Source organism: Macaca thibetana, chromosome 3, assembly GCF_024542745.1.
Source record: "Macaca thibetana thibetana isolate TM-01 chromosome 3, ASM2454274v1, whole genome shotgun sequence".
Lineage (NCBI taxonomy): Eukaryota > Metazoa > Chordata > Mammalia > Primates > Cercopithecidae > Macaca > Macaca thibetana.
In genome coordinates this window covers 140,352,783-140,376,054 of record NC_065580.1, presented here as the reverse complement: position 1 = coordinate 140,376,054, position 23,272 = coordinate 140,352,783, and the positions used below count along the sequence as shown (strand labels likewise).

Genomic DNA, 23,272 nt, shown 5'->3' with positions numbered 1-23,272 from the left:
CTGTACAATGAAGATAGGGAGGGCAGGGACAGTTTATCACCAGGGTTATCATTTCCTGGAACTATCCCTCTTTTCGCCTTGAGCTCTCAGCAACCTTTGTCAACACAGGCACCTAACCTGTCAAGCCAGGAGGCCTTTCCCTACATAGTCTAGCATAGTAAACTCCCCAGCATCCTCTAGGACCCCACCCTCAATAGCTGTCACTGCAGGGATGTCCTTGATTTTTCCCATTTCTTCTCTCACCATTTCTTTTTATCCAGGAATCAGCCTTGCTTCTACTACCAGTTCCGCCAATTCAGAGAATTCCCCTACCCCTCTTTTATCTCTGTCTCCCACCTTGGCAGGAAGCCCCAATTTTTTTTTTGTTTGTTTTTTGAGACGGAGTCTCGCTCTGTCGCCCAGGCTGGAGTGCAGTGGCCAGATCTCAGCTCACTGCAAGCTCCGCCTCCCGGGTTTACGCCATTCTCCTGCCTCAGCCTCCCGAGTAGCTGGGACTACAGGCGCCCGCCACCGTGCCCGGCTAGTTTTTTTTGTATTTTTTAGTAGAAACGGGGTTTCACCGTGTTAGCCAGGATGGTCTCGATCTCCTGACGTCGTGATCCGCCCGTTTCGGCCTCCCAAAGTGCTGGGATTACAGGCTTGAGCCACAGCGCCCGGCCCCAATTTAAAAAAAAAAATTTTTTTTTATTAGACGGAGTCTCGCTCTGTCGCCCAGGCTAGAGTGTAATGGCGGCATCTCAGCTCGCTGCAACCTCTGCCTCCTGGGCTCAAGGATTCTCCTGTCGCAACCTCCTGAGTAGCTGGGACTAGAGGCACCTGCCACCACGCCTGGCTAATTTTTATATTTTTAGCAGGGTGGGGTTTCACCATGTTGGCCAGGCTGGTCTCAGTCTCCTGACCTCAGGTGATCCTCCTGCCTCAGCCTCCCAAAGTATTGGGATTACAGGCATGAGCCACCATGCCTGGCAGGGAACCCCACTTCTATTACAAACCTTGATCCACATTTTCTAACAAAAAAGATTCTTATTTCCTCTATTTATTGGTTAATATTCAGTTCAGCTGTATGAAACCAAAAACCAAATAATGGCTTTAACAAAATATAATAGAGTCTGAGTGCAGTGGCTCACCCCTATAATCCCAGCACTTTGGGAGGCTGAGGCGGAGTGGATCACCTGTAATCCCAGAGGCCGAGGTGGGTGGATCACCTGAGGTTGGGAGTTCGAGACCAACCTGACCAACATGGAGAAACCCCGTCTCTACTAAAAATACAAAAAAATTAACTGGACATGGTGGCCCATGCTTGTAATCTCAGCTACTCAGGAGGCTGAGGCAGGAGAATCGCTTGAACCCGGGAGGCGGAGGTTGCAGTGAGCAGAGATCACGCCATTGTACTCCAGCCTGGGCAGCAGGAGCAAAACTCCGTCTCAAAAATAATAATAATAGGCCAGGCGTGGTGGCTCACACCTGTAATCCCAGCACTTTGGGAGGCTGAGGCGGGCGGATCACAAGGTCAGAAGATCGAGACCATCCTGGCTAACATGGTGAAGCCCTGTCTCTACTAAAAATACAAAAAATTGGCCGGGTGCGGTGGCTCAAGCCTCTAATCCCAGCACTTTGGGAGGCCGAGACGGGCGGATCACGAGGTCAGGAGATCGAGACCATCCTGGCTAACACGGTGAAACCCCGTCTCTACTAAAAAATACAAAAAACTAGCCGGGCGAGGTGGCGGGCGTCTGTAGTCCCAGCTACTTGGGAGGCTGAGGCAGGAGAATGGCTAAACCCGGGAGGCGGAGCTTGCAGTGAGCTGAGATCTGGCCACTGCACTCCAGCCTGGGCGACAGAGCGAGACTCCGTCTCAAAAAAAAAAAAAAAAAAAAAAAAAAAACAAAAAATTAGTCAGGCGTGGTGGCGGGCACCTGCAGTCCCAGCTACTCGGGAGGCTGAGGCAGGAGAATGGCGTGAACCCGGGAGGCGGAGCTTGCAGTGAGCTGAGATGGCGCCACTGCACTCCAGCCTGGGCGACAGAGTGAGACTCTGTCTCAAAAAAAAAAAAATAATAATAATAATAGAAATGTATTTCTTAGGCCAGGTGCAGTGACTGTCATCCCAGAACTTTGGGAGGACAAGGAGAGAGGATCACTTGAGGCCAGCAGTATGAGACCAGCATGGCCAATGTAGTGAGACCCTGTCTCCACAAAAAATAAAAATAAATAGTTGGGTGTGGTGGTGCATACTTATAGTTCTAGCTACTTGGGAGGCTGAAGTGGGAGGATCACTTGAGGCCAAGAGTTTAAGACCAGCCTGGGCAACATGGTAAAACTTTGTCTCTACTAAAAATACAAAAATTAGCTCAGTGAGGTGGCACGTGCCTGTACTTCTAGCTACTTGGGAGGCTGAGGCACGAGAATTGCTTGAACCTGGGAGGCAGAGATTGCAGTGGGCCAAGATCTCACCACTGCACTCCAGCTCAGGTAACAGAGGGAGACTCTGTCTCAAAAAAAAAAAGAAAAAAAAGACCCAGAAATGGGTCATGCAGGGTTGGCATGGTGCCCTCAATGTCACGGTCCAGGCTTCTTTACACAGAACCTTGTTGCTTCTTACACAGCATCTTGTTACTGCACCATCTTCAGCTTGTGACTTCCACTGCATGGCGTAGACTGGCTGCTGGAACATCAGCAATCACATCTACATTCCAGCCAGCAGGAAGGAGGAGGGGCTGAAGAAGAGTATCTCCTATTTATTTATTTATATATTTATTTATTTATTTGACAGAGTCTCACTCTGTTGCCCCAGACTGGAGTGCAGTGGTGCGATCTTGGCTCACTGCAACCTCCACCTCCCAGGTTCAAGCGATTCTCCTGCCTCAGCCTCCTGAGTAGCTGGGATTACAGGTGCGCATCACCATGCCTGGTTAATTTTTTGTATTTTTAGTAGAGATGGAGTTTCACCATGCTGGCCAGGCTGGTCTCAAACTCCTGGCCTCAAGTGATCCACCTGCCTCGGCCTCCCAAAGTGCTGGGATTACAGGCCTGAGCCACCATACCCAGCTGAACTCTTCCTTTAATGATGAGCCTTTGCCTAATCCCCCATTAACTGAGATTGTAACCTGGCAGAATTGGGAGCCTGAGGCCACACAAAGGACTTTCCTCCATCTGCCCACCCCTTCCTATGTCCCCTACTTAATGTTGGGCCAGTCTTCCTGCTGGATTCAAGTTACGTCATCCTACACAGGATGGGAAGATTTCTCTTTGTGGCTTATCCATCCTTTTTACCCTTTTCTCTCTTGCTAGCTATGAGCATTTCACACATTTTTTATAGCTTGTCTCTACAAAGTCTTACTTTGTTTTCACAATTTTGTTAAATATTTAATGAGTGTACAGTATTTCCCATGGAATTTGCCAAATAACCTTTTCTTAGTTGAGCCTCTTTTCTGGCGGGGGGTAGAGTGGAGCAGGGGTGGCATACCCTTGTGCTCAGGTGTTTTTTGTGTGTGTTTTGTTTTTGTTTTTGTTTTTTTGGTCTCATTTTGTCACCTGCAGTTGGAGTGCAATGGTGTGATCATATCTCATGGCAGCCTTGAAGTCCTGGGCTCAAGCAGTAATCCTACTTCAGCCTTCTGAATAGCTGGGGCCACAGGTGGCACCACCACGCCCAGCTAATTTTTAAATATTTTATTAATTTGTAGAGATGGGGTCTTGCTATGTTGCCCAGGCTGGTCTTGAACTCCTGGGCTCAAGTCATCCTCCCGCCTCTGCCTCCCAAAGTGCTGGGATTACAGGCGTGAGCCACTGTGCCTGGCCATCAGAACTGATCAGTACTTTTCTTGGCATTCCTTTCTGCCCATGAATATGAGTGCTTCTGAAAGGAGTGAAATATGTAATTTAATTCACCAGTAGTACATTGAACTCCACGTTGCCACTCATCTTCCCTGGTATGACCCGACATCCATCTGACACGGTCCCTGGCATGCTGGGCTAACTGGCTGCTCAGATCCTGGTCTCACAGGTTCCAGCGAACCCTGACTCGGTTTTCAGTTTAAATGTTAGCAATGCATCTTGAATGGCTTCTTGGGAACAGCTGGTGAGGTGCTATAGATGTTTGACACCCAAAGAGCTCCTGGTCACTCCTGGCTGCCCTGCAGGTATCAAGTGGCCAAGTGAGAGCCATGCCGGAAGCACAGGTTCCACAGATGACCTTGGCTGGGGTTCCAGGGACACTGAGTATTTAGCACAAGATTGGTGCAGAAATGAGGAGGACCGGTTTGGAATTCTGCCACATAGCTTGGGGACAGTGCAGGCTGGCTGTGAGGTTGGCCCAGTGGCCAGCTGGATCCCTTAAACGTCTACAACATTGGGGACAACAGGGTGGAGTGGAAGAGAAGCCCAGATTCAATGTTGCTTTCACAGTAGCATGTACAGAGAAGAAGAGCTTGTTTGCCAGCTGCTTGCTGAATGCTTTGCTAAATATCATCTCATTTAATTCCCACTTGTAGCATTCAAATGGGGTAGGATGTATTTTCTTTCTTTTTTTTTTTTTTTGAGACCAAGTCTCACTTTTGTCCCCCAGGCTGGAGTGCAATGGCACGATCTTGGCTCACTGCAACCTCTGCCTCCCAGGTTCAAGTGATTCTCCTGCCTCAGCTTCCCGAGTAGCTGGGATTACAGGTGTGTACCACCATGCCCGGCTAATTTTTTTGTATTTTAAGTAGAGACGGAGTTTCACCAGGTTGGCCAGGCTGGTCTCAAACTCCTGACCTCAGGAGCTCTGCCCACCTTGGCCTCCCAAAGTGTTGGGATTATGGGCATGAGCCACTGCGCCCAGCTCCAATGCGGTAGGCTGTATTTTCATTACAATTTTTTTTTTTTTTTTTGAGACAGAATCTCAATCTGTCGCCCAGGCTGGAATGCAATGGTGTGATCTTGGCTCACTACCTCCTGGGTTCAAGTGATTCTCCTGTCTCAGCCTCCTGAGTAGCTGGGATTACAGGTGCCTACCATCACGCCCAGCTGATTTTTCTATTTTTACTAGTAACGGGGTTTCACCTTGTTGGCCAGGCTGGTCTCCAACTCCTGACCTCAGCTCATCCACCTGCCTTGACCTCCCAAAGTCCTGGGATTATGGGCATGAGCCACCACACCCAGGCTATTCTTAGTACAATTTAACAGCTGGGAAACTGAAACTAATGCCCAGAGGTGTTATATATAGCTGATGATACAGAGTTTGTTTCGTTTCATTAGCTGGTAAATTGCAGACTTTGGACTTTGGGTGAGAACTCTGACCCGGATGGGCTGGGTTGTTTCATAGCGACTCACTCCTGTGACTTCCGGAAAATCAACTCCTAGAGTCTCTCGGGCTCTCCTGGCCCCTCCTTCCAAGGAGAGGGGTGTGGGGTGTGTGCATGGTTACAGGGTGGGGGTCCCTGCCCGAGTCTCTGTGCTTCCTGGGAGATGATTCTCTTCTGCCTCCCATTCTCCCCCAAGTTCTTCCTCCCTTTTTTTTTTTTTTTTGAGACAGAGTCTCACTCTGTTGCCCAGGCTGGAGTTCAGTGGTGCGATTTCCCCTCATTGCAACCTCCGCCTCCCGGGTTCAAGCAATTCTCCTGCCTCAGCCTCCTGAGTAGCTGGAATTACAGGTACACACCACCACGCCTGGTTAATTTTTGTATTTTTTGTAGAGATGGGGTTTTGCCATGTTGGCCAGGCCGGTCTCAAACTCCTGACCTTGTGATCTGCCTGCCTCGGACTCCCGAAGTGTTGGGAGTACAGGCGTGAGCCACTGCGCCTGGCCTGGGTTTAAATCTTGAGATGACAATTACTTCCTAGTCCTTCACTGTGCCTGCCCCGTTTCCCTACCCTTCCTCTCCCTAACTTACTTAGAGACTGCGGCTCTGCCACAGTGGAGGGTGGGGAGCCCCGGGGTCCTGGAGTGGCGGCATGTGGGCAGGTGCTTCCTCCGCTCCTCACTAGAGAGGTGCCCAGCAGGGCCAGGGTGGGGGTGGGGACTGGGGCTGGGGCTGTGCTGGGAAGCTTTGTGCCATTGACACATGGGAACTACAGCAGAAAATGGATCAGCTCAGAGCATCTGGGGCCTCTCTGCATCTAGGGCTGGACTCCTCCTCCTTTATTTTTTAATTTTTAATTTTGAAAAAAGAGATGGGGGTCTCACTCTGTTACCCAGGCTGGAGTGTGGTGGTGTGATTGTAGCTCACTGTAGCCTTGACCTCCTGAGCTCAAAGGATCCTCTGGCCTCAGCTTCCTGAGTAGCTGGGACTACAGACCCATGCCACCAAGCTTGGCTAATTTTTTTTTTTTTGGATAGATGCAGGGTTTCGCTATGTTGCCCAGGCTGAACTTGAACCCCTGGGCTTGAGCGATCCTCCTGCCTTCAGCCTCCTGAGTAGCTGGAATCGATTACAGGTGTGAGCCACCGCGCCTGGCTTCCTTACTTTCATTCAGCTGTGACACCCTCCCATCCTCGTCCTGGGCACACTTACAAATGTCTGTGCTGCAGGTAACAGTGGTGGCCGGAAATGAGAGTGGAAAGATCTTAGAAGAGTGGGGAGAAGTTATTTCCTGGCTGGGGAATATCTTTTTTAAGTTACATTTTGGGCCAGGCATGGTGGCTCACGCCTTTAATCCCTGCACTTTGGGAGGCCGAGGTGGGTGGATCGCTAGAGCCCAGGAGTTCGAGATTAGCCTGGGCAACGTAGGGAGACCCCCCTTCTCTACAAAAAATACAAAAATTAGCTGGGTGTGGTGGTGTGTGGCTGTGGTCCCGGCTACTCAGGAGGCTGAGGTGGGAGGATTGCTTGGGCCTAGGAAGTCAAGGCTGCAGTGAGCTGAGATTATACCACTGCACTCCAGCCTAGGGGATAGAGGGAAATCCTGTCCTAAAAACAAAAAACAAAAAAACAAAACAAAAAAAACCCCACAAAAAACGCTGTATTTTGTTTATTTGGACAGTTAGTGAATTCATAAAATTGAAAAGGTGTAAAGTGAAAAGTTCTCTTCTTCCCTGCCTTCCTCGACCCAGTATTCATTCCTAAAGCAGTGTTAGCTGTGGTCCTGTATTGCATATATTACCCACTTTTTTCCTTCATTTTTTCTGTGGCCCAAACAGGTACATGCGTATATCATCAATATATATTTTTCTGCCCCGAATCCATGTTTTTACATAATTGTAGCATCCTTTATACACTCTTCTGTACTTGACTTAGAAAAAAAAAAGAAACCTAGCTAACAGTATATTTTAAGGATAGTTCCAGACTGGTACATCATAGACTTTCTATTCTTTTTTTTTTTTTTTTTAGACGGAGTTTAGCTCTGTCGCCCAGGCTGGAGCACAGTGGCATGATCTCCAATCACTGTAACCTCCACACCACCCGCCCCCCGCCCCAAGTTCAAGCGATTCTCCTGCCTCAGCGTCCCAAGTAGCTGGGATTACAGGCGCCCACCACCACACCTGGCTAATTTTTCCATTTTTAGTAGAGGCGGGGTTTCTCCATGTTGGCCAGGCTGGTCTCGAACTCATGACCTCAAGTGATCCACCCTCCTCGGCCTCCCAAAGTGCTAGGATTACAGGTGTGAGCCACCACACCTGGCCCTCGTTCTTTATTTTTTTCCCTTTTTAATGAAAAGCTGCATACTTTATATTGTATGAAAGTAACATAATTTTATTTATTTATTTATTTGGAAACGGAGTTTCGCTCTTGTTGCCCAGGCTGGAGTGCAACGGTGCGATCTTGGCTCACTGCAACCTCCACCTTCTGGGTTCAAGAGAGTTTCCTGCTTCAGCCTTCTGAGTAGCTGAGATTACAGGCATGTGCCACCACACCGGGCTAATTTTTTTTATTATTTATTTATTTTTGAGACAGAGTCTCACTTTGTTGCCCAGACTGGAGTGCAGTGGCATGATCTTGGCTCACTGCAAACTCTGCCTCCCGGGTTCATGCCATTCTCCTACCTCAGCCTCCTGAGTAGCTGGGACTATGGGCGCCCGCTGCCACGCCCAGCTAATGTTTTGTAGTTTTAGTAGAGACGGGGTTTCACCATGTTAGCCAGGATGGTCTCCATCTGCTGACTTCGTGATCTGCCCGCCTTGGCCTCCCAAAGTGCTGGGATTACAGGTGTGAGCCACCGTGCTCGGCCTAATTTTTTACTTTTAGTAGAGATGGGGTTTCTCCATGTTGGTCAAGATGGTCTCCCTACCTCAGGTGATCTACCTGCCTTGGCCTCCCAAAGTGCTGGGATTATAGGTGTGAGCCACCTCGCCTGGTTAAAAGTAACATAATTTAATTTGTCCTCTACTGATGAGCATTTAAGTTTCTTTTAGTTAGTTGCTATTACAAACTTAGTGCACAAATCATTTTGCAATGTTGCAAGTATATCCCCGGGATAAATTCCTCAGCAAATATTACTGGGTCTCCACCTCCTGCAATATGTAAGAGTTATTGGTTGCCTATAGGTTTGCCAACATAGTATATTTAAAAATAAAATAAAATTGGCTAGATGTGGTGGCTTATGCCTGTAATCCCAGCACTTTGGGAGGCGGAGGTGGGAGGATCACTTGAGCCCAGGAGTTCAAGACCAGCATGAGCAACATAGTGAGACTCTCAGCTCTCCAAAAAATAAAAAATTAACTGAGTATGCTGGCTCGTGCCTGTAGTCACAGCTACTTGGGAGGCTGAGGTGGGAGGATCGCTTGAGCCCAGGAGTTTGAGGCTGCAGTGATCCATGATCATGCTACTGTACTCCAGCCTGTGTGACAGAGTGAGAACCTGTCTCAACAAACTCCAAAAACAAAACAAAAAATATTGTCCTGTGTAAGAGGTGAATGGTATTTCAGTTTAGCTTTACTTTATTTATTTATTTATTTATTTATTTATTTATTTATTTATTTATTTTTGAGACAGAGTCTTGCTCTGTCACCCAGGCTGGAGTGCAGTGGCACAATCTTGACTCACTGCAACCTCTGCCTCCCGGGTTCAAGAGAATCTCCTGCATCAGCCTCCTGAGTAGCTGGGATTACAGACGCACGTCACCACATCCAGCTCATTTTTGTATTTTTAGTAGAGACGGGGTTTCACCATGTTGGCCAGGCTGGTCTTGAACTCCTGACCTCGTGATCTGCCTGCCTCAGTCTCCCAAAGTGCTGGGATTACAGGCATGAGCCACTGCACTGGGCCAGTTACTTTATTTAAAAAAATTTTTTAAATTAATATATTTAATTCAGTGAGCATTAAGGGTTTAATTAACTTAATTTTTCCTATTTCTTTTGAGACAGAGCCTTGCCCTGTCACCCAGCCTGGAGTGCAATGGTGCTATCTTGGCTCACTGCAATCTCTGCCTCCCGGATTTAACTGATTCTCTTATGTCAGCCTCCCGAGTAGCTGGGATTACAGGCATGTGCCACGATGTCCGCCTAATTTTTGTATTTTTAGTAGAGATCGGGTTTCGCCATTTTGGTCAGGCTGGTCTTGAACTCCTGACCTCAGGTGATCCACCCGCCTCAGCCTCCCACAGTGTTGGGATTACAGGTGTGAACCAGGACACCCAACCGGAAGCTTCTTTTTTCTGTTTGTTTGTTTGAGACAACAGGAGTTTTGCTCCTGTTGCCCAGGCTGGAGTGCCATGGTGCAATCTCAGCTCACTGCAATCTCTGCCTCCCGGGTTCAAGCAATTCTCCTGCCTCAGCCTCCTGAGTAGCTGGGATTACAGGCATGTGCCACCATGCCTGGCTAATTTTGTATTTTTAGTAGAGACAAGGTTTCACCATGTTGGTCAGGTTAGTCTCGAACTCCTGACCTGAAGTGATCCACCTGCCTCGGCTTCCCAAAGTGCTGGGATTACAGGCGTGAGCTACCGTGCCCAGCTGGAAGCATCTTAAAATGTAAAATTGCAGATAGAGCTTTAGCAATTTTGACACTTGTACCCAAGATGCACATATTACTAGGGCAATGCCAAACAAATGCGGTTCTGTGGGGTTTGTGTTTGATTTTTAATTTGGAAAGGATTCTGGCTGAGAGAGGTGGCTCACACCTGTAATCCCAGCACTTTGGGAGGCTGAGGTGGGCAGATTACTTGAGGCCGGGATTTTGAGACCAGCCTGGCCAACATGGTGAAACACTGTCTCTACTAAAATTACAAAAATTAGCCGGGCATGATGGTGGGCGCTGGTAATCCCAGCTATTTGGGAGGCCAAGGCAGGGAAATTGCTTGAACCTGGGTGGCAGAGGTTGCAGTAAGCCGAGATTGTGCCACTGCATTCCAGCCTGGGCAACAGAATGAGACTCTGTCTCAAAAGAAAAAGATTCTAAGGCATGGCAAATAAGATTTAAAAATTCTGTTGTACAATACTATGTTACATGTCAACGTGACTTAAATGTAGGAATTGTAACCAGGATGTCCTTCAGTCCTTGTATTTCTCTAGCCTTCATTTGTTGATATAGTTTGGTTGTTTGTCCTTTCCAGATTGCATGTCGAGATGTAATCTCCAGTGTTGGAGATGAGCCTGGTTGGAGGTATTTGGCTCATGGGGGTGGATCTCTCATGAATGGTTCAGTGCCAGCCCCTTGGTGCTGTTTTTGCAATAGTGGGTGGGATCTGGTTGTTTAAAAGAGTGTGGCACCTCCCTCCTGCGCTCTCTCTTGCCCTGTGACATGCCAGCTCCCCTTCAACTTTCCCTATAAGTGGAAGCTTCCCGAGGTCCTCACCAGAAGCAAATGCTGGTGCCATGCTTCCTGTACAGCCTGCAGAACCGTGAGCCAAATAAACCTCTTTTCTTTATAAATCACCCAGTCTTAGGCATTTATAGCAATGCAAGAACAGCCTAACACATTTGTTTTGCAACTATGAGTGTGAATCAACGTATTTGGTCTTTTCAACACTCAAAACATTGTGCTTTAATTGTGAGACACATAAGGTTGCCATATGGGTTGCCAAAATTATGATTCTTGAATGTTCTGGCAGATACTCTGAATTTATAGAAAGAAATTGAGGAATAAAAAATTTAAATAAGAATAAATTTAATAAATTTAAATAAGAATTTAAGGCCAGGTGCAGTGACTTATGCCTGTAATCCACCATTTGGGAGGCCGAGGTAGGTGGATCACCTGAGGTCAGGAGTGTGAGACCAGCCTGGCCAACATGGTGAAACCCCGTCTCTATTAAAAATACAAAAATTAGCCGGGCGTGGTGGTGGGCGCCTGTAATCCCAGCTGCTCAAGAGGCTGAGGCAGGAAAATCACTTGAACCTGGGAGGTGGAGGCTGTAGTGAGCCGAGATCGCGCCACTGCACTCTAGCCTGGGTGACAGAGTGAGACTCTGTCTCAAAAAAAAAAAAGGCCAGGTGTGGTGGCTTATGCCTGTAATCCCAGTACTTTGAGAGGCCGAGGCGGGTGGATCACCTGAGGTTAGGAGTTCAAGACCAGCCTGGCCAACATGACGAAACCCTGTCTCTGCTAAAAAATACAAAACATTATCTGAGCGTGGTGGCAGGCACCTGTAATCCCAACTACTTGGGAGACTGAGGCAGGAGAATAGCTTGAATCTAGGAGGCAGAGGTTGCAGTGAGCTGAGATCACACCACTGCCCTGCCAGCCTGGGCAACACAGCGAGACTACGTCTCTAAATAAATAAATAAATAAAAAGGTGTTTGGCTCTATAAAGATCTACTTTTCTCCAAATCTCCAAATCTATTTTTTTCTTTTTGAGGGACAAGGTCTTGCTCTGTCACCCAGGCTGTAGTACAGTGGCACGATCATAGCTCACTGCAGCCTCAAACTCCTGGGCTCAAGTGAGCCTCCCACCTCAGCCTCCCCAGTAGCTGGGACTACAGGTGTGTGCCACCCTGCCAGGCTAATTTTTGCAATTTTTTAGAGAAGGGGTCTTGCTATGTTGCCCAGGCTGGTCTCAAACTTGTGAGCTCAAGCAATCTGCCCTCCTCAGCCTCCCAAAGTGCTGTGATTATAGAAGTGAGCCACTGTGTCTGGTCTACATTTTTATTTTAAGGGAGCATTAAGGGAATGCAGTCTTTTTTTTTTTTTTTTTTTTTTTTTTTTTTAGACGGAGTCTGGCTCTGTTGCCCAGGCTGGAGTGCAGTGGTGGGATCTCAGCTCACTGCAAGCTCCGCCTCCTGGGTTTACGCCGTTCTCCTGCCTCAGCCTCCCGAGTAGCTGGAACTACAGGCGCCCGCCACCTCGCCCGGCTAGTTTTTGTATTTTTTACTAGAGACGGGGTTTCATCGGGTTAGCCAGGATGGTCTCGATCTCCTGACCTCGTGATCCACCCGTCTCGGCCTCCCAAAGTGCTGGGATTACAGGCTTGAGCCACCTCGCCCGGCCAGGAAATGCAGTCTTTTAATCAGAACTCTGCCAATGCTTTTTATCTAGACGCCCATTGCCATTTTTGTCTTCTATGAAATTTTTGTCTCAAGAAAAGCAGGATTGCATTTTTTTTCCTTAACAGATTGAGTTGGTGGTGTGTATTCTTGGTTACGAAAATGCTCACATAGCTTGAGGTTTTGAATGGGTAAATATTCATGATGCATGAAAAAGCATAATATGTATTGTGTGATCTCAGTCCCATAAGATTGGCTGTTCTGCTTACACCCAGGACCCTAGAAGGAATGTCAAGCTGTAAAATGCTGGTGATTGTGGATGACTTTGTTTTTTGCTTCCTGTGTTTTTCAATATCCTATTTATTATTATTATTTTTTTAGACTGAGTCTTGCTCTGTCACCCAGGCTGAGGTGCAATGACGCAATCTTGGCTCACTACAACCTCTCCTGCCGGGCTCAAGTGATTCTCCTGCCTCAGCCTCCTGAGTAGCTGGGATTACAGGCATGCGCCACCACGCCCGGCTAATTTTTGTGATTTTAGTAGAGATGAGGTTTCACCATGTGGGCCAGGCTAGTCTTGAATTCCTGACTTCAGGTGATCTGCCTGCCTCAGCCTCCCAAAGTGCTAAGATTAAGGTGTGAGTCACTGTGTGCCACCTATTTCTTCTACGTAATTGTGTTTTTGTAGCTATCAACCACCCTCTCTTCACTGCCCTCTCCCTAAACTCTGGTAACTGTCAGTCTACTCTCTACCTCCACAGGTTCTTCCTTTTTTTTTTTTTTTTTTTGAGACAGAGTCTTGCTCTGTTGCCCAGGCTGGAGTGCAGTGGCAGGATTTTGGCTCACCACAACCTCCATCTCCTGGGTTCAAGCAATTCTCCTGCCTCAGCCTCCTAAGTAGCTGGGATTACAGGTGTGCAGTACCACGCCTGGCTAATTTTTGTATTTTTAGTAGAGACGGTGTTTTACCATAGTGGCCAGGGTGGTCTCGAACTCCTGACTCAGATGATCCATCCACCTCGGCCTCCCAAAGTCTTGGGGTTACAGGTGTGAGCCACTGTGCCCGGTATGTTCTTTTTGTTTTGAATGATGTTGCTGTGTTTTTAGATCTCTGCATGTCTTCATCCTCAACCCCTCCAGTTTTTTGCACTGATAACTTACAACGTGTTCCCATCATATTAAAGGTTGTGATGGGTTTTATGGCTCTCGTTACATACTACCAAGCTATTTTTCAGAAAGATGGGACTAAGAGAGTTTTCTCTAGCTTGATCAAGGTGTAACTTGCCTACAGTAAACTTCATTCATTTTTAGTCTACAGTTCGATGAAAATTGGTAAATGTATACGGTCATGTGACCACCACCACAAACAGGGTATAGAACAGTTCCAGAACCCCCGACACTGCCCCAAAATGTTTTATTTTGCCCCTTTACCGAAGAAATTTCCTTCCTTGATCCCTGGCCCCGGAGAATCACTCACCCATTTTCTTTTTCTTTTCTTGCTTTTTTTTTTTTTTTTGAGATGGAGTCTTGCTCTGACACCCAGGCTGAAGTGCAGGGGTGTGATCTCGGCTCACTGCAGCCTCTGCCTCCTGGGTTCAAGGGATTCTCCTGCCTCAGCCTCCCAAGTAGTTCAGATTACAGGCACCCACCATCACGCCCAGCTAATTTTTGTATTTTTTTTTTTTTTTTTTGAGGTGGAGTCTCGCTCTGTCGCCCAGGCTCGAGTAAAGTGGCCTGATCTTGGCTCACTGCAAGCTCCGCCTCCCGGGTTCACCCCGTTCTCCTGCCTCAGCCTCCAGAGTAGCTGGGACTACAGGTGCCCGCCACCAAGGCCGGCTAATTTTTTGTATTTTTAGTAGAGACGGGGTTTCACCGTGTTAGCCAGGATGGTCTCAATCTCCTGACCTCGTGATCCGCCCGCCTCGGCCTCCGAAAGTGCTAGGATTACAGGCGTGAGCCACCATGCCCGGACTAATTTTTGTATTTTTAGTAGAGATGGGGTTTCACCATGTTGGCCAGGATGGTCTTAAACTCCTGATCTCAAATAATCTGCCCCCGTCGGCCTCCCAAAGTGCTGGGATTACAGGCATGTGTCTCACTGGCTGAGAACTTAGAGGCACCTCTCCCATCTGCGCCCAGCTGCCCTCTTCCAGAATTTTTTATAAATAGAATAGTCATATTGCCATTTGACTTTTTTCACTATCCTAATGTTGTTGCAATTCTTCCAAGTCAGTTCATGTATATTTCATTCCTTCTTATTGCCAAATAGGATTCCATTGTATGGATATACCAAAATTATCTATCTGATAGCCTCCCTTCTTAATTTTTAGCTATTATAATTGGTACGGCAGAAAGTAGTACTAATTTTGAGTACACTCAAAACTTGTGTGTGTGTATACATTTCATTTCTCTTAAGTAAATACCTAGATCAAGATAATCAGGCTGGGTGAGGTGGCTCATGCCTGTAATCCCAGCACTCTGGGAAGCTGAGGCTGGAGGATTGCTTGAGCCCAGGAGTTTGAGACCAGTTTGGGCAACATGGTGAAACTCTGTCTGTACAGAAAAATAAAAAAAATTAAGCCGGGCCTGGTGGTGCATGCTTGTAATCCCAGTTACCCAGGAGGCTGAGACAGGAGGATTGCTTGAACCCAGAAGGTTGAGGCTGCAGTGAGCTGTGATAGCACAACTGCATTCCAACCTGGGTAACAAAATGAGACCCTATCTCAAAAAAAAAAAAAAAAAAAAAAAAAAAAAAGAAGAAAAAGGTGGTGGGGCACGGTGGCTTTTGCCTGTAATCCCAGCACTTTGGGAGGCTGAGGCGGGTGGATCACCTGAGGTCAGAAGTTCGAGACCAGCCTGGCCAACATGGTGAAACCTGGTCTCTACTGAAAATACAAAAAATTAGCTGGGTGTGGTGGTGGGCTCCTATAATCCCAGCTACTTGGGAGGCTGAGGCAGAAGAATTGCTTGAACCCAGGAGGCGGAGGTTGCAGTGAACTGAGATTGTGCCACTGCACTCCAGCCTGGGTGACAGAGCGAGGCTGTCTCAAAAACAAAAAAGAAAAAGAAAAAAAAAAGATAATCAGCAGGACCAAGAAATGGGAACAAAGACTACTTGCTGCTCGCAACAGATGCTACTCGGCCCACCATGAGCTTGTCCGGTAAACATCCAAAGAGAGCAGGAGGAGAGAAAAAAAAAAATTTAGCCACCTAGAATTACAAGTAGTTCTACAGATTTTACTAAAAAAAAAAAAAAGAAAAAAGGAGGAAAAAAGGTACTGATTATTTTGCAGTGGGGGGCGTCCCCAGAGAGGCTGCTGGTTGGAGACACAGAGCCCCTTTCTTTCTCTTCCCACTTTCCCTCTTGTCAGCCAGAGACAAAGAACTCAGGCTTCAGGTGGCTCAAAAGCTAAAGGAAGAAAAAAAGAAAAAAAAGAGGCCGGGCACAGTGGCTCACGCCTGTAATCCCAGCAGTTTGGGAGGCTGAAGTGGGCGGATCACGAGGTTAGGAGTTTGAGACCAGCCTGACCAACATGGTGAAACCCTGTCTCTGCTAAAAATACAAAAAGTAGCTGTGCATGGTGGCAGGAGCCTGTAATCGCCATTGCACACTAGACTGGGCAACAAGAGTGAAACTCTGTCTCAAGAAAAAAAAAAAAAAGAGAGAGAGAGAGAATGAGACTGCTGCTTCAGGAGGTTAAAAGTCCAAGAAAAAAAGGAGAACTTTAAACTTTAAGTATTGAGCAAACACTAGGTCTAACAAACATAATGTTAGCTCTAGATTACTTATTGATTAATGAGGAAACCTGTAGGTACAGGGAGAAAATAAAAGGTGACTAAATTATGTATACGTATAAAATATACATACATAATATACGTGATATAAATATAATACGTATAGTTGTATTACGTATATATGTATTTGTATATATGTATTTATGTATATATGTATTTGTATACGTATATATAATACATATAATGTATTACATATAATATACATATAATACATAGATAATATTTTAATATAAATATAAACAGACAAATTGAGTATACAATATATTTTCTATAGTTTGATTCAACTGGAAATTCAAAATTCATATAACAAAAATATAAAACAGGACACTGGGTTTTGTGCTTCCACAATGTAGGTTCTAACTTTAACCTTTCAAAAAATGCACTAGGCCGGATGTGGTGGCTCACGCCCTGTAATCCCAGCACTTTGGGAGGCCAAGGTGGGAGGATTGCTTTAGGCCAGGAATTTAAGACCAGCTTGGGCAACACAGTGAGACCCCTGCCTCTATAAAAAAAAAAAATAATGAGCTGGGCATGGTGGTGAATGGCTGTTGTCCCAGCTACTCGGGAGACTGAGGCAGGAGGATTGCTTGACCCCTGGAGGTTGAGGCTACAGTGAACCATGATAGCGCCACTTCAGCCTGGGTGACAGAGGGAGATCCTGCTTCCAAAAAAAAAAAAAAAGAAGAAGAAGAAAGGAGCCCCATCCCACATGCCAAAATCTCACTGCTGGAGATGCCATCATCTCAGACGACATCACCCCAACCCAGGGCCTTGACACTGGAGATGACTTCACCCCTTACACTAAACCTTCACTCCTTGGGTAGCAAACTCAGGTCACGCCCGTGGATTTGCCTCTCCTGAGACACAAATGGACACAGGACATTTCTACTTTTCTTTCTGAACTCCCTGCCTGCATAGGCTATGATCTTAGTATGCTGCTTGCTCTCTGCTCAAATGTACACCCCCTCACATCCATCCCTAAAAGAAACTCTGGCAATGTGCAAGCCAATCTAGAAGCCATGCCAGTGTGTGACAGCGTCATTCCACTCTGCTCTAGGTCCAGAATTGATCTGTTCCCTTGGCCCCACCGTAGGCGGTGGAGTGGGTGACTGTATGTGGGATTTCAGGTCACACTGGGTGCCTTCATATTCTTCAACTGTTTACGCTCATCCAAGGCCTTACTCAGCACAGCACGTAGCCCAGACTTCTCTGATAGCCTTTAATATCTACACCATTCGAACGATATCCATGGAATATGCACAAGGTCTCATGCCTAGGTCTGTGGTGTTAGGAACAACAGACCAAAGGTTGCAGGCTAGACTTTAGAAGTAGATCACCACATCCACATGGGCCAAGCTGGTAGCCAGAGTATGAACTTAGAGGCGCCTCTCCCACCTGGCAGGCTGGGCTCCCTGAATTCCCGCCCCTTCCTCCCTTCCTCCCTTCCTCCCTTCCTTCCTTTATTTTGAGACCGAGTCTCGCTCTGTTGCCTAGGCTGGGGTGCAATGGTGCGATCTCGGTTCACTACAACCTCCACTTCCCAGGTTCAAGCAATTCTCCTGCTTCAGTCTCCTGAGTAGCTGGGACTATGGGCACAAGTGACCATGCCCAGCTAATGTTTATATTTTTAGTAGAGACGGGGTTTCACCATGCTGGCCAGGTCTCAAACTCTCTACCTTCACGAGGTTTTTTTTTTTTTTTTTTTTTTTTTCCTGAGACAGAGTCTTGCTATGTTGCCCAAGCCTCGGACTCCTGACTTCAAGTCTCGAACTCCTCTCCTCAAGTGATCCACTCGCCTCGGCCTCTCGGCATGCCAAAGTGCTGGGATTACAGGCGTGAGCCACCGCGCCAGCCCCCACCACTTTCTTTAAATGGAGCATTTAGACATCTGCCCTTGAACTTCAAGTGACTGGCACTGTATTCCCCTCTCTCTATATGTATTGCTAGTTGCTACATGCTCTCTCCACTTCACTCTACTCCTATTCTCTCTCTCTCTCTACTTGATCTGGGGATGGAGGATTGCTCTCCCAACTCACGGTGCCCTCCTGACTCATGGTGCCCTCCATACCTAGAAGGCACTTATTTATTGTCTGTAAAAAATCTTTGGGGCCAGGCACAGTGGTTCATTTCTTTAATCCCAGCACTTTCGGAGGCCGAGGCAGGAGGATCACTTGAGCCCGGGAGTTCAAGACCAGCCTGGGCAACATGGTGAGACTCCATCTCTATAAAATAATGATAATGATAATAGAAAGAAATCTTTGAATTTGTTTCCTGTTGTGATGGTGTCAGAAGCATTTGAACCAGAGCGACCACATCTTGAGTGGGGTAGAATGAGCTGAGACCCGCTGGGCTGTATCCCAAGAGGTTAGGCATTCTTAGTCACAGGATGACACAGCACGTCACAGGATACAGGTTACAAAGACCCTAATAAAACAGAATGCAATAAAAAAAAATGCCAGCCATGGCCAGGTACGGTGGCTCATGCCTGTAATCCCAGCACTTTGGGAGGCCGAGGCAGGCGAATCACAAGGTCAGGAGCTTGACACCAGCCTGGCCAACATAGAGAAACCCCGTCTCTACTAAAAATACAAAAAAGTAGCCTGGCGTAGTGGCGGACCCCTGTAATCCCAGCTACTCAGGAGGCTGAGGCAGGAGAATCACTTAAACCTTGGAGGTGGAGGCTGCAGTGAGCTGAGATTGCGCCATTGCACTTTAGCCTGGGCGACAGAGCGACTCCGTCTCAAAAAAAAGCTGGCCAAAACTCGCCAAAACCAAGATGGCAACAAGAGTGACCTCTGGCTGTCCTCACTGCTCATAATATGCTAATTATAATACATTAGCTTGCTAAATGGCACTCCTACCAGTGCTGTGACAGTTTGCAAATGCCGTGGCAATGCCCAGAAGTTACCCTATATGGTCTAAAACGGGGAGGAATTCTCAGTTCTGGGACATTCCTATCCCTTTTCTGGAAAACTCATGAATAATCCACCCCTTCTTTAGCATATGATCAATAAATAACCATTAAAAAATAGCCAACCAACAAAACAAACAAACAAACAAACAAACAAAAAAAGACCAAAAAATAACAAAACGAAACAAAAATAGCCAACCAGCAGCCATCGGGGCTGCTCTGTAAAGTAGCCATTCTCCTGTTTCTTCACTTCTGTAATAAACCTGCTTTCACTTCACTCTGTGGACTCACTCCAAATTCTTTTTTTTTTTTTTTGAGACGGCGTCTCGCTCTGTCGCGCAGGCTGGAGTGCAGTGGTGCGATCTCGTCTCACTGCAAGCTCCACCTCCCGGGTTCACGCCATTCTCCTGCCTCAGCCTCCAGAGTAACTGGGACTACAGGTCCCCGCCACCAAGCCCAGCTAATTTTTTGTATTTTTAGTAGAGACGGGGTTTCGCCATGTTAGCCAGGATGGTCTCGATCTCCTGACCTCGTGATCCGCCCACCTTGGCCTCCCAAAGTGCTGGGATTACAGGCGTGAGCCACCGCGCCCGGCCCTTCCAAATTCTTTCTTGCACAAGATCCAAGAACCCTCTCCTGGGGACTGGATCAGGACCTGTTTCCAGTAAAAGTGCTTTCCTGTATTTGCGACTTCCATCTGAAGAACCAGGGGAAATCTGAGGCTGGGTTTTCCCTGGGGTGCCTGGGGGAACACAAGATTGGACTCCCAGAGCCACAGAGACCATCCAGCAGGCATAAACTGGACATGGTGGGTCACACAAAAGCCACGAGGGCATCTGCCGGTATCAGCAAGTTTCCCGAGTGAGGAACCTTTCGGGATCCCTAAGCATTAGGCCATCCACCTGGTAAATAAGTATCCTGTGAAAAGCCTGCTGTGAACACTACGCCCAGCTTCCCTTCATTTCTCCTTAAAGCAGGTTTGCTAGCCACTCTGCTACTGAGACCCCCATGTAGCTCTTAAAGCAGGGTGTCTCTCCATGTTCTTGCTTGCCCCACTCCCCCGTATCGTGGGCCTGCTGTGGCTGGTTATGTTAAAGTAGATATCTAGGCAGACATGAGCAGGGTAGGAGAGGATGCCCTGTTCCCTTCCTCAGGAATGTCAAGTGACAACTAGGTGGTGGTCAGGTGGTTGTTAAACTGTCTTTCTAAAATAATAATTGGTTGTAGCTGGCGCCAGGGAAAGGCAGTTTCCCAATAGATAGAAAACACCTGAGGCTGGTGATCAGCTGCTTCCCGATAAGATCTCAGGAGTTGGGTAAGTGGGTTCAAGCATGTGCGCTAAGAGGCAACATGGCAGAGTTTAAGTGGTATTTATTTTTTGTTTTGTTTTTGATGGAGTCTTGCTCTGTTGCGCAGGCTGGAGTGCAGTGGAGAGATCTCAGCTCACTGCAACCTCCAACTCCCAGGTTCAAGTGATTCTCCTGCCTCAGCCTCCCAAATAGCTGGGATTACACATTCCCACCAGAACACTCAGTTAATTTTTTTTGAGATGAAGTCTCACTGTGTTGCCAGGCTGGAGGGCAGTGGCATGATCTCGGATCACTGCAACCTCTGCCTCCTGGGTTCAGGCAATTCTCCTGCCTCAGCCTCCCAAGTAGCTGGGATTACAGGCACACACCACCATGCCCAGCTAATTTTTTTTTTTGTATTTTTAGTAGAGACGGGGTTTCACCATCTTGGCCAGGATGGTCTCGATCTCTTGACCTCGTGATCTGCCTGCCTCAGCCTCCCAAAGTGTTGGGATTACAGGCATGAGCCACCGCGCCCGGCCCCAGCTAATTTTTATATTTTTGGTAGAGAGGGGGTTTCACCATGTTAGCCAGGCTGGTCTTGAACTCCTGGCCTCAACCAATCTGCCCACCTCGGCCGCCCAAAGTGCTGGGATTATAGGCGTGAGCTGTCCCGCGTCCGGCCTCATTCCTGTTATAAAAACTTTTTAATAGGCCGGGCGCGGTGGCTCAAGCCTGTAATCCCAGCACTTTGGGAGGCCGAGGCGGGTGGACCACAAGGTCAGGAGATCGAGACTATCCTGGCTAACATGGTGAAACCCCGTCTCTACTAAAAATACAAAAAAAAACTAGCCGGGCGTGGTGGCGGGCGCCTGTAGTCTCAGCTACTTGGGAGGCTGAGGCGGGAGAATGGCGTGAACCCGGGAGGCGGAGCTTGCAGTGAGCCGAGATCACGCCACTGCACTCCAGCCTGGGAGACACAGCGAGACTCCGTCTCAAAAAAAAAAAAAAAAAAAACTTTTTAATAAACTCTGATTCCTGCTCAAAACCTTGCCTCAGTCTCTCACTCTGCCTTATGCCCCTCAGATGAATTATTTCCTTCAAGGAGGCAAGAATTGAATTGCTGCAGACCCGTATGGATTCGCTGCTGCTAACAAAAGAAGCATCCCATGAAGGAGACACTGCAAACACCACGCCCTTCATTTCCCATTAAAGCAGGGTTACTAGCTGCTCTGCTACTGAAACCCCCATTTAGTTGGGGGCTCTCAAAGCAAGATCTCTTCCCATGTTCTTGCTTTCCCCACCCTGCCAATAGCTTGGGACTGCTCTTGTGGGTACTTGGTGCGAGGTTTATGGTAGAGGTGTTACAGGAAAGGTCAGGGTGAGTCCGTAAAGTGAAAGCAAGTTTATTAGGAAAATAAAGAAATAAAAGAATGGCTACTCCATAGACAAAGCAGCCCCGAGGGTGGCTGGTTGGCGAATTTATGGTTATTTCTTGATTACACATCAAACAAGGGGTGGATTATTCATGCCTCCTCTTTTTAGACCATATAGCGTAACTTCCTGACGTTGCCGTGGCATTTGTAAACTGTCATGGCGCTGGTGGGAGTGTAGCAGTGAGGACGACCTGCGGTCACTCTCGTCGCCATCTTGGTTTTGGTGGGTTTTGGCCGGCTTCTTTACTGAAACTAAGGGAGGAGACCACCCCTCATATTGTCTTATGCCCAATTTCTACCTCCAAAGAAAGAAGAAGTAAAAACTAAAAGGCAGAAATGAAATCCACAAGCAGACAGCTTGGAGCCACACCCTGGGCCTGGTCATTAAAGATCGACCCCTGGCCTAATCAGTTATGGTATCTATAGATTGCAGACGTTGTATGGAAAAGCACTGTGAAAATCCCTGTCCTGTTCTGTTCCATTCTAATTACTGGTGCATGCAGCCCCCAGTCACGTACCCCCTGCTTGCTCAATCGATCACGACCCTCTCACGTGCACCCCCTTAGAGTTGTGAGCCCTTAAAAGGGACAGGAATTGCTCACGCAGAGAGCTTGGTTGTTGGAGACGTGAGTCTTGCTGAAGCTCCCGCAGAGTAAAGCCCTTTCTTCTTTAACTCGGTGTCTGAGGAGTTTTGTCCGAGACTTGTCCTGCTACAAAAACCTGTTTTATCAGTGAGGTCTTTATGCCCTGTATCTTGTGGTGACCTCCTATCTCATCCTGCGACTGAGAATGCCTCAACCATCTGAGAATGCACCCAGTAGGTCTCAGCCTCATTTTACTCAGTTCCTATTCAAGATGGAGTTGCTCTGGTTCACCTGCCTCTGACAGAGACAAGGTATTCCACTTTTCCAGGGCTAGTCTCTGTCTCAGGCAAGCTCTTTGCTCCTGGGTCTTGGGGATGGAATTTCTCAGCATATCTGTCCGTGGCAGCCAAACTTTTTCTTATGTCTTTGGATGGGGGGGCAGTCTTTGGCAGGACAGGATTTCTCATCCCTACTCCCATGGTGGCTGACCTCTCTGTATCAGTGCAGGCTTCTGAGTGCAAGCAGCTGTCCTCCCCTCCACCCGGGCATTCAGCTTTGCCTCTAGCTCTCCTTCAGCAGCAGCTAGCTTGGAAATGAGGGCAGGAGGATGTGTAACCACCTGAGAGGTTCTTCTTGCTGGCTGCGTACAGAAACACCATGGCATTGTAGTAGAGAAAGAGTTTAATAGACATAAGGCTGGCCATACCACATGGGAGATGGAGTTAGCACTCAAATCATCTTGTCCAAAGCTTGTATGTTAGGAGTGTCATGGGAAAACGACGGCTGGTGGTGTGGGGGTAAAAGAATTTGTGAAGACAGTTTTAGGCCGGGCGCGGTGGCTCAAGCCTGTAATCCCAGCACTTTGGGAGGCCGAGATGGGTGGATCACGAGGTCAGGAGATCGAGACCATCCTGGCTAACG

General features: G+C 47.6%; 1 protein-coding gene across 1 annotated transcript in view; it reads left to right on the top strand.

The window, feature by feature from the left end:
* The window catches only part of AP1S1 (adaptor related protein complex 1 subunit sigma 1), a 339,237-nt gene that overhangs the window by 23,417 nt on the left and 292,548 nt on the right, over positions 1–23,272 (top strand). The window lies entirely within an intron of this gene.